The sequence below is a fragment of the Coenobita brevimanus genome, chromosome 94 (assembly GCF_032717465.1).
Source record: "Coenobita brevimanus isolate Jiangsu-jjx chromosome 94, ASM3271746v2, whole genome shotgun sequence".
Lineage (NCBI taxonomy): Eukaryota > Metazoa > Arthropoda > Malacostraca > Decapoda > Coenobitidae > Coenobita > Coenobita brevimanus.
The window spans coordinates 2,103,805-2,115,728 of record NC_137047.1 but is presented as its reverse complement, the minus strand read 5'-3'; the positions used below and the strand labels follow the sequence as shown (position 1 = coordinate 2,115,728).

Sequence of the window (11,924 nt, the reverse complement as noted above, 5' to 3'; positions counted from 1 at the left end):
GGCAGTCTCCCATCGTTCCTCTTGAACCGGAATCAGGCTGCCCTATCCCTGATACTGTACTTTGTTCACACCCACACGAACCCAAGGCCACCACAGGCACACCACTGCAATGACTATTTAAATTTAGTATAAAATATTTATAGAGTACAGAATTATAAACACTACTACCTTCTACTTGCCATAGATTTTGCCTTATGCAGCCTACTTCACATATATACCTGTACTTCAGTGGCAGAACATGATAATGCTACAGACATCCACAGAATTCAAAATGCTATGATTTTAAACCAAAAAAAGGGCATACATCATATTCTAATTAATTTTTGTTACTGCTAAGTAATCAAAATGGGAAGTTGCCATTTTCAAATCTCATACAACCAACCGGTTTTTCTGAACTGGTCACTCCCAAAAAAAAATATGAATATGTGGTTGCATATGACAAGCCGTGGTTATGAGTCAGAAATGAATCTCCTTGGTTACTGTTCTGATTTACAACTATCAAAATCGGCCAGGCCACGTTGAGTACACCGCTTCCCGTCCGATAAGCGAAGTTAAGCAACGTTGGGTCTGGTTAGTACTTGGATGGGTGACCGCCTGGGAACACCAGATGCTGTTGGCATAACTCCCTACGTGTCAAGTGGGGTTGGTGGAGGATTAGTGCCCCTCCCTGTAAAACAATTAACTCTAAGCCCTTGACCACCCCGTTTGGGATACATGGCGTCTGGCAATGGATGGATGGAAAATCTGAGGCTAGTCATGAAGTGCTATGAATGAGTCCCTGGTTACTAGACTGCTTTAACTCAGACTGAAACTACCCTCTCTCCATCTTGAATGCTAAACCATCAGATTAATACAGAATATAAGGATAATCACGAACAAGTGCTATGGGATGAATGGAGAGCCATAACCCTGTTTTAGCCAATGAGCTATGTGAAGTAATTTACCAAAGAATTAATATCTGGGGAAAGTTACTGTGAATGTGTCCCCTTGGTTTAGTCAAAACTGCCCTCCCAATCTAACTACACCTGGCCATCAGGCAACTGAAAAGGGGACAGGGATCTTGACTAGGCTTTGGTCACGAGCAAAGAATGAGTCCTTGGTTACAAGTCATAATTACTTTTCCAATATGACTATGCTTCGCCATAAACTGAAATTATGAAGAGCCTCGGTCATGAATATGGAACGAATCTCTTTGGATACTGGTCAAAAGTACCCTCCAACAGCTAACTGAAATGGGGTTAGGGATCCTTGCACGTTGTTGCATGGATTTTTCACCAGCTAAAAATACTTCATTCTAGCTTCTGTATCAATAAAAATTTCTATTATTTACTATATCCAAGAACACAATACAAAAAATAAGTAAACATAGTTACCTGGGAACACGAGTTCCGACACATCGACCCACCTCACTTAGTGTAGCAGAGTTACTGAGGTTGCCAAACTTGCCACCAGGGATGTTCTACGTACGATAATTATCGTATTTGTACTATAATTTGGGGTGCTTGTACGATGTACGATATCGCATTCAAAATATACGATAATTTTTGTCTTTCAGCTTCCCTAGATTTTTTTATATATATACTGCAGCTTAACAACACTCAGTATTCCCGCCACACGGTTCATTGTGCCCACACCCCAGTAACCCATGCTTCCCCTGAGTCACTCATGAAATTCCTTTCCCCTCCCAGTCCCATGGGAGGTCAGGGCCAACCCCGGCCAACCCCATAAATGTCAAGGACTTAGAAGTTCAAAGTTTGAACCAACAAATGAAATGCTAAACAGAATGAACAATCAGACATTGTATTCAGAGGAGTGTGAAGAAAGTGAAGTAGGCCTATGTATCCCATCGGACTCGGAATGAAAATGCAATAAATGAAAATGTAGACGCTAATATTTTTAAGAACAATCATTTTTTTCTGCATAACTAAGTTAAATAAGTAATTTCATTGTACCATAAAATACCTATGAATTAAAAATAAACAATTTATTCATTGTTTTAATTGAAAATTTACCTGTACGATAATTTTAAGGAAATATACGATAATTTTCATGCTACGGTACGATATATTGGGTCTCTGGGCAGAACATCCCTGCTTGCCACCAGCATCATCCCACTGCCAGACGTATGATTAAAATGTGAATCACAATAATTCTTGTTTTATGCGTTTTTTTTTTTTTTTTTGTATCCTAATTTCCAGTTAAATAAGTACTGGTCATTTAACAGCAGCAAAATGTCATACGGATATGGATAAGATGATGATTTTTTTTTTTCTCGCTGAACTATCCGACAACCACACCAATGACATCTTTGCTAAAAGAACACTTTAATCTCATTTTACATACTACTTTCCTACATGCTACATATAGGATAAATAGTTTTTAATCATACAGCAGCACCACAGTATGCCATAACTAAGAATAACAATGATAAGTGAGATTTCATTCCTACATCACCCAACAGCCGAAGTACGAGTATTTGCCTAAAAAATGCCGTATGCTCATTTCAGGATACTTTCCCTTGTAACAAATTATTAGAGATCAATTAACAGCATCATGATGATGTGTAAACAAGAAAAACGATGTTACAAATATGGTTTCTTCTCTGCATTATCCAAGACTTTTTTTATCACAATCCTGTCTCAACCAACAAGAGCCCCTTAATTAAAGGAAGTTTACTTTTACCTGAGATTCGTAACAGCTTTCTAGCTCAGATGATGGTCATGTGTAGTTGAAGGGCTGATTTGACTAGTAACCAGGGAGACTCATTTCTGTCTCTACTAAGCCTCATCAAATTCCATATGACCCAGTATTCTATGTAATCCAGTTTCGTCAGGTAAAAACAAACTGATTATGCTGAGGAGTACGACCTCAACTTACTCGTAAAGAAAAATCATCAATTAATCCTCAGCTGCACCATCAGGAACGTAGGAGTCTGGGACTAGACTACTCAGTTTTGACATTTAAGGCGACTGTGACAAACCTCGGCGTTCCCGGAGTAGCATTATGTGAACAATAAACACCAAGTAGACAGAATCTCGGCTTATTAACCCTTATACTCCGGACTTAAATTTCGCGGCACCGTCAGATTGTGCATAAAAAACGGGCGGGAAATTTTAAACTGGTCTATTTTGTTTGCTATTTTATGCATTCGAAATACTAGACAAAGTATGGAGTAACAATATATCACTGAATTACATTTTACGAGCGTGACAAACTCTGGCCACAGCATCCTTTCCTGTGCCATTTATTTGCATATTACACCTTAATACCCTCTTTATACTATTCATATCATCTTAATATTGACAATATCCTCCAGTGATAATTCAGAGGATACTGAACTATTCCAACATGCAACGAAGGTAATAAGGGTGGCTTTGAGGCTGTCAAACAAATCTTCCTTGGCGATTCATTTTACATATTTACATCATAACTTTCTTTTTGGTTGTTATTAATATCGTTTTTATACCTTTAAAAAATAGCATCAGTACATAAAAGCGGATTTTAAGGTGTAATACGTAGGACTCCTTTGCGATTTATTTTGCATATTTTTTTCCTTTGTGTCCGACTCTGGTCACAGGTTTCACAGCCTCCCACGTACTATACAGCTCCACATGCCTACCCTCACATGCGCTTATGACTTCTATCGCATTATAATATCGACACAATTTGCATAAGAAATTTAAGAGAATATTCAGTTGGATTGTGGAGAACTGTGGCCTTTAATTCCTACTGAAGAGATATTAAGGCTATATCTACCCACCCACCCCCAAGTTCGAAGCTTATCTTATGCTGAACAAAAATAGAGATAGAGATGGGATACATAGACATATACTGTAGATAGATGGATGAGAGAGAGAGAGAGAGAGAGAGAGAGAGAGAGAGAGAGAGAGAGAGAGAGAGAGAGAGAGAGAGAGAATTTTCACGTAGCACAAAAGCATAAAATATACTACGGCTCTGGATCCTTTTCATGGCAATTCTTTGTGACAAGCAACATAATTTAGTAATAATTCATTGCTAAATCTGAGTATTCAGGACAGAGAATGACGATTTCTGACCAAGCAAAAGTGACTGAGAAAGTATTAATTATGGCCTGTTTCTCAGTACCTCATCCATGGCGATTTATTTTGCACATCTCAGTGTCCTTAGAGATGCACGTGGGTCGATACATTATGAAGTGAAGCATCTGAAGTAATGATGGGGGATAAGTCCGTGCTTTAAGCGATACATCTTAGGCTTCGTAACACCTTTTCCTAGGTGACTCATTTTACTTATTACACCTGAACATTCTCTGGTATGCAATTCATATCATTCCTACCGAAGAAAGCACATCAATCTTCACGCAACCATAACAGTATTGTTAGCAGCTAATTTCCGACATAAAGTTGGATTTCATGCCCCTCACTCCGATGCCTCATTCTTGACAGAACATCTGCAGACGATGTTACTAAAAACATTTATTTTGTTCACTTTGATCAAACGTAAAATTGCCATCTCTTCATCACCATTACCGAGTAGTAACGAGATTGAGTAACCTACTCAGGGTATGCTGCTAGCCACGAAGAACTGTTGAGATAGGATGGATGGCTGTAGTGCTACCTTGCTGTCACTGAGCTGCAAAAAGGAACATCACCGCCTTACTCAAACCTGGCCTAAAATTGCCATCCCTCTAACTTGAATGCAGAGTCGCAGCGAAGGATTAACACTAGAACATGCTGCTGGTCGTGATGAAGCGCCACATGGAATGGATGTACAGCCATAGCACTGTTTTATTTTGCTAGATTACGTGAAATATGGTTAAAATGAATGTACTATAGCATCAAAGAAGTAAAAAAAGGTTATATCTAACCTTTCCATTTCTCCAAGTGCTGGAGATGGACACCTTCATGAGGTGGCATCAGTATAACTATGATGGCTCTAGTGCCTGGTTACACAATGTTCCTCATAGATTCTGGTACCCCCCCAGAGCTTGAGGCGACCTGCAGAAGATGGGCAACTAAAGCCTACAGATAACTGGGTTGTTTCCAATGAACCCGAGGCGTTAATAAATAATAAGTATGGTGAAACTACTAATCGTATGGGAGAACGTAGAGCTGCAGTATTTCCTTATTTTGCCATTGAGCAAAATGATATAAGCTGGTTAGGCTTCAAAACATTTGGGCCAAGTTATTGTAAAATACTATACAGTAGTGGCAAGATCAGACTTGGCTTAAGCTGGTGTAAGAGCTGTGTGCATTTTAGAAATACAGTATTTTATTCGGAAACGATATATGTATATGGATGGGGTTATAAAAGAGATACAAGGTAGGGAAGAAGCTGGCAGATGTTGAATCGGCCCTAATGAGAAAGGGCAGCGTTTAGAAACTCCCTGAACTGTTGTTTGCAGATGATACTGTATTATGTGAATGGGAACTGCAAGGGTTGGTCAACGAGTCTGGAAGTGTGTGTAAGAAACGGAATTACAAGGTGAATGTAGGGAAGAGTTACGTTGGATGATGAGGAAATGGAAAATGTGAGTACATTTAAGTACAGTACTTGAGTAGTGTGCTGAGTAAAGATGGAAGTCTGGAGAGTGAAGAGCCTGACAGAGTACAACAACGAGGAAAGGTTGCTTGTACTTTAAAAGCAGTGATAAGAAATAGGTGAGTAAGCATGGAAGTAAAAAAGAGTCGCTGCACGACAGTATTGTGACACCAACTGTAACATACGGAAAAGAAGCTTGGACCTTGTTGGAGGGACACATGTCAAGACAAAGTGCAGTGGAAATGAGCTATCTGAGAGGGGCATGTGGAGTTACATGGAGAGACAGTTAAGTGAGTAAGTGAGGAAGCGTTGTGGTGTGGATGTGGATGAGATAGAAAGTGTATGAAATGATACACTGAGGTGATTTGGCCATCTGGAGAGGATGGAGAGCAAGAGCCTACGAGGAGAGTGTATGTGAATGAGGTGGAGGGGGAAAGTGGGAGGGGGAGGCCAAGGATGAGATGGAAGAATGGAGAGGAGAGGTACTGTATATGAGAGAGGGAGGTGTGAGCTGGAAGCAGGGAAGTGAAATGGCAGAGGACAGGGTGACATGGAGGTGATTTGTTTGTGGCCACCCCTTATGGGATACAGATAGTTTTGTATTATTCATTACCATCTTCAGGGCAATGTGCCATAACTTAAATGTAGACTACACTGTACACAACGTACAAGGTGTAAGTTGCTATACTCTACCACGTACTGTACTATATGGACAAAACCCCCACTACCCAGGAACTAACCATCAATCACTCTACTACATGTACACAATAAGGGTCTCACTTCACTCAACTGAACAAAATCAGGAACACATACCAGATACATATGTTAACAAAAAAGTGATGGGAAGCTTCCATACTTGACAAGATTTCGACCCTGATTCCTGCAGCTTGGAGTGTTTTTCCTCTCACCTCCTACTTAGCGAGTGTTCAAGGTGTACTATTTCTCTAAAAGGTAAGTAAAGAAGCAGGTATGAAATGACGCTAGTAAATAGGTAGGTTAAAAAGGAATATGGGTACATATGACAAAAGTAGGTAAACTGGCAGGGACGCTCATAAATGTGGGATGGAAAATAGCATGGTAAAAAAATTAGGTACAAAGACAGGTAAATAACTAATCACATAGGTTAGAAGATACATAAACTGGAAGGTATGTATAGAGATAAATGTGTAAATAAGAAAGTACTCCGGTGAAATGGTAAATAGGCAGGCAGCTGCTTCATTAGGTGGGTAAGTCAATGAGTAGGTAGGCTGTATGTAAATATGTATGGAGACAATATAATCTTTATGGAGGTTAAAGTTTGCTGATTTGAGGCTTATTCACAATACTAATACTCAACTATGGCAGTACTGCTGTTCAAGCATTGGAGTTGCAGTAGGCTACTGTACAATGACATAAATTTTTCAAGGCAATACATTATACATGAATGCCCTTAATAAGTTATCCGATACCTTATAGTGAGGTTATTTGAGTAGTAAATGTGCATTTTCAGTTATATATTCATTCCATCCATCCACAATCCAATCTTGTATTGCCCCATCAGGACCTGCAGGTATGATAGTCTAAACATTTAAGACAAAAGTGACCAGCTGCTTCCACTTCAACAGCATTACATGAGAAATAAAACCCAACCACTCACCAGAAACATACTCTTATAGGCCATGTCCATTTGGGATGCCTCAACTCAACTGATCACCAAGTGCCTAAAAACAGTAGGAGGAAAACAGAGCTAAAGCAATTTATCAGTACACAGCTCCAAGGCTCACTCTTGACCTCCCTGCATGCAACAGGGCACTGTCCTACAATGGAGAAAATATTACACGTATGATGGGTGTTCAGTACTGGAAAACTTGTTACTGTATAAGAAAGCTCACTATATCTTAAAGTCTAAATCAATATACAGTAAAACCTCTACAATACGGCATCCTTCAAGTCAGAAACCTCTACAACTCGGGAAGGCTCCAAAATATTCATTTAAAAAATCAAAATTCTAAAATTCCCAAAAATGCACACGTGAGAGGAAGAGAGTCGGCAAAAATCCCCCCAACTCAGTAAGATCCCGAGTTGTACAGTAATGTTTAAGTGTTTAGTGCTTAGTTCTCCAGTATAGTACAAGTGATAAATACATTACAGTAATGGCCTTTATGGTGTTAATTGTGCTTTACATAATGTACAGTGACAAATACAGTACAGTGAAGGTGTGCCCAAAACTGATCTTGAGCCCCCCTAACACCTCCAAAAACTACCAAAAGTCCTCCTGCATGCCTGGAATACACCCTACAACTGCATAGAATCATGGTAAGGCAGCTTTTACTGTTTATCGTAAAAACTTTTAATTTTTGCCCATTTTTTTCCATTATTCCTTTTTTTTTTGTGTGTGTGTGCTGGGGGGGGAACTTAAAGTTCATCCCTACAACTCGACAAATAGGCTAACTCGGCAAGGCTTGCACATGTATTATGCCACGTTGTAGTGGTTTTACTGTATTTCTCAACAGATAAGTTTGTCCACACAGGCACACTTACAGTCACGCATCTCTCACAGTACTGTATATGAAGCTCTTTTCAAGTACAGCTAAAGAAGTTTTCATTTCCATATTATTCTTTATTAAGCTACAATATTGCAAATACATGAACATTTTGATGTGTTGTGAGCAGATTGACAGAACATTTCACTATAACACACTCCTGACTATCAACAACAACTATTCATCTCCGGCATCTAATTTTTATTGTGTTCTTTGCACTCGATACTGTAAGTGATGGCTAATGTATATACCGGTATGAAATAGGACTTACTCTATATTTGACAGTTCAATGGTAGACAATATACATACAAGGCTGGAAATTATCCAGTGGTACAATTCTTCCTTTATAGTATTTAAAAAAAAAAAAAAAAAAAAAAGTGTGTGTGTATGTGTGTGGGGGAATAACTTTTCCTTCACAGTTAACCAATGCAAACATAAAAAAGAAAAAAGGTATATATGTCACATGTGCCAGAATTTCCTTACAACGAAAGCTAACCACTTCAAACCTATGATGTGTATTTTTTTCCTCCCACTATAAATGATTTCATTCAGCTTAAAGAGTTTTTTAAAAGGAGTTAGATATGGCCCAATTTACCCTTTCACTAGCATGGATCCTTCTAAATAAAATAATCTGGTGATAAAATTATTAAAATGAAAAATACTTCATCCAAATTGACAGGGTTACTTATAAAAACACCCTTGGAATCAATACCCACTGATAAAGGAAATACCTGCACTTCAACATTTCACTCCATTAAGCTGATCTTTCAAAACTTATTCTTGCTTCCTTCGGACGATTTTATTCGCTTATGAGAGACTTCCTGAATCGAAGGGGTTACATACAGCCTTCAAAACCCTTTCAATTCAAGAGTCTTTTCCAAAGTTCAATAAAGTCATATGGAGGCAGAAAGAATAAACTATAAAAAAAAATTTGATTCAACCAGTTAGCTTCACTACATCTGCAACACAAACTCATTACCAGTATACAGTACAACAATGGCCAGAATCAATTTCACGATTCCTTAATCCCTTACATATATATAAATGGCATATCTGTAAAATCATTCCAAAAGACCATTACAGTATTTTATCATTCATAATATAACAAAGCAAAAGTCTAAATCAGGCACTCCGGTTAATAAACTGTCAAACACTTTCACGAGAAAATTAAATGTAACCTAAAGAAAAAAGATCAAACCTGAGGATTTGAAAGGATGACAAAATCTGAAAACAAACTGTCTGATTAATACCACTGTGACACTATGAACACTTCCCTTTAATCCTGTAGTGTTTAATAATCTTCAGGGTTATCTTTGAGTTCACTCTGACCCCAGTGTTTCAACCTCTAGGACAGAAGACTTTACCTCAGCTTCACATCATAAATTTATTCCAATCTCCTACCAGATCAAAACAATCAATCTCATACTATCACCATATCAATCCTCTGAAAGTAAATCTCATATGGTTAGCAAACAGGAAAATTTGAAAACTAATAACTTACAGCAACACAAACATTTAAGTTCTTACTGTAGTGTCCTATTCAAAACATTTGTATGATTCTGCACCTGCACTGGACTTCATTTTAGAATGTGAACTGCGTAACATACTGTAAATGATGGCTTCAAACAGATGCAATGCTGGAGCTATATATGTTTTGACCTCTGTATAATTTTATTTTTATATGTATGTAAGTAGATAGTTAAAAATTTCCATTAATAACAATATGACAAGCTGCTGCAGACATCTGCAAAAACATTCAACAGTAAAAACTCAATTCTGCAGACACTGACTGCCTTATATATAACATCACCTACACATCTCCTTTCCTTCAATATTCACATAAAGTCTGCCATAACACCATACAGCAAAAACTTCTTTACTAGGGATGCGTCTCAAATCAAGGAAAACTTTTAAGGCTACATGGTGCTATGTACATGCACAACAATACTCTCTTTTACTCTCATTTTCATGATCACTACAAAAGCTTAAAGCCTTGACCACAATCATTAACAACCAAAGGGATTACACATATTATTAATGTTGGGGGGGGAAGAGGATCCAACAGTGATAAAAATATTATCACCAATGGTGGAAACAATCCATGACTATAAAAAGCTCCCTCACAAATATGCAACCATGATGACACAAATGCTATAAATAAAATTAGATTATTTCATTACAGAAAGGGGAACTGGAGAGGCTACAAATACAAAAAAATGAAAGCCCTGAAAATGGAATAAAAAAGTAACCCAGGATGAGGTATCTTCCTGCAAAAAGAAAACCAATTAGGTATTAAGAACCAATGTTCCATAACCCCTTCAGTCCAGTAAAATAATTGCTTATTCGTGCCTCCTTCAGACAATTTTACTCAATTTCAGGAAAGCCTCTCATACTGTAATGGGTTAATAAAGGCTATATCCAACTCTTCCAGTTCAAAAAGTCTCCCCTGACAAAGTTCTGAAAGAATAATACCAAGAGATTTATTACTATATAACTCCTGCAGTTTAAACCCTCTCCTCAGCTGAAGAAAAGTGTCCAATGCAGCAAGAATAAGATAAAGACATCACCACACTGAAGGGGTTACATTACAGAATCACTAACAAATAGAAGTGGAAGAGCAGCCTCAAAAATGGTGCACCAGAAGGGGGGGCGGGGGGGATCAAGCTGTCACCAATACGTTCACACTCCTGTAGGCAAAAATATGGCAAGGCTGTCTGATACCTAACATTAATGAGCAAAATAAGCTTGCCTGCCACTCTAACTGAAGTATCTGTGATAGAGGTGCCAGGGGAGGCTTCGCCAGTACTCTTTCTTGGTGATTTTATATTTAGCGTCATTGTTTCAACTATCAACATATTCAGCTTTAAAGTCACTGAGATATAATGTGAGATATAAAATCACGAGAATAGATGTTACGAAATCTCCAGAGCCACTCAGAATATGACCCAAAGTCTTACTCCAGTTAGCATGACTTCTGTTGCCTACATGTATGATAATACCAGCAATATGATAAAGTTAAAAGAAATGGCCACAATATTAAAACCAAGAGCATTAAAGGGAGTCCCTAACTTTTTATGGTCATTTATGGAACACCTGTAGCCTTTGCATGTGATTAGCCTGCATCACACCACCTGAAATAATACAAAAAAGGTCAGGCATGTTCTACCATAAATTCTTCTTTCCCAGCAAGTATTGTATGAAACTGGAGGTGTGTTCATACCACCTCAGTTTTAACGGCATGGCCATACACGCTTGAAAGGTTATCAAACCCTGTTCATCCAGGTATTTAAAGAACATCATCAGCCATATATATGTGGATATATTGAATATGCTGTAATAATAATAATCATAGACAACTGGTTCCTTGCAACATAAACCTGCAGTCTGTATGAAGTTGCTTTACCCTGTCACTATGGTGACATTATTTTAATTCTTGCTACCTCCAAACAATTAGTCAAGTTAGGTAAAACCTTTTGTACTGATGGGGTCTGTAAAGGCTATAATTAACCCCTGCAGTTCCAAAAAGCCTCTTCCAAACAGAACAATATAATCTGGAGTCAGCTACACTAAAGTACAAGACAGTGTCAGGATGAAGAGGTTAGCCCATTCAATCCCTTGACGTATAATTTCTGCTATTCTTGCGACTACTAAACATTTTGATTCAGCTTTGAGAGGCTATCTGAAGCTGAGAGTTACATACAGCCTCCATTAACCCTTCCACTACTAGGGGTCTGTCCAAGTTGAATAAAATCATCTGATGGTTGCAAGAATAGAACATGGAAATACATCACTGATTTCAAGAGGTTTACCAGTAAGAATCAAAGTGATGTCCAGTTTAATCTGTTCTTGCTGATACCAGATGGGTTTACTCAAGAAAGGCCT

The 11,924-nt window shown here is 38.2% G+C and overlaps 1 pseudogene; it reads left to right on the top strand.

The window, feature by feature from the left end:
• The first annotated feature begins 500 nt into the window (after window positions 1-500).
• Window positions 501-619, top strand: LOC145413022 (5S ribosomal RNA; annotated as a pseudogene).
• Window positions 620-11,924: the final 11,305 nt, after the last annotated feature.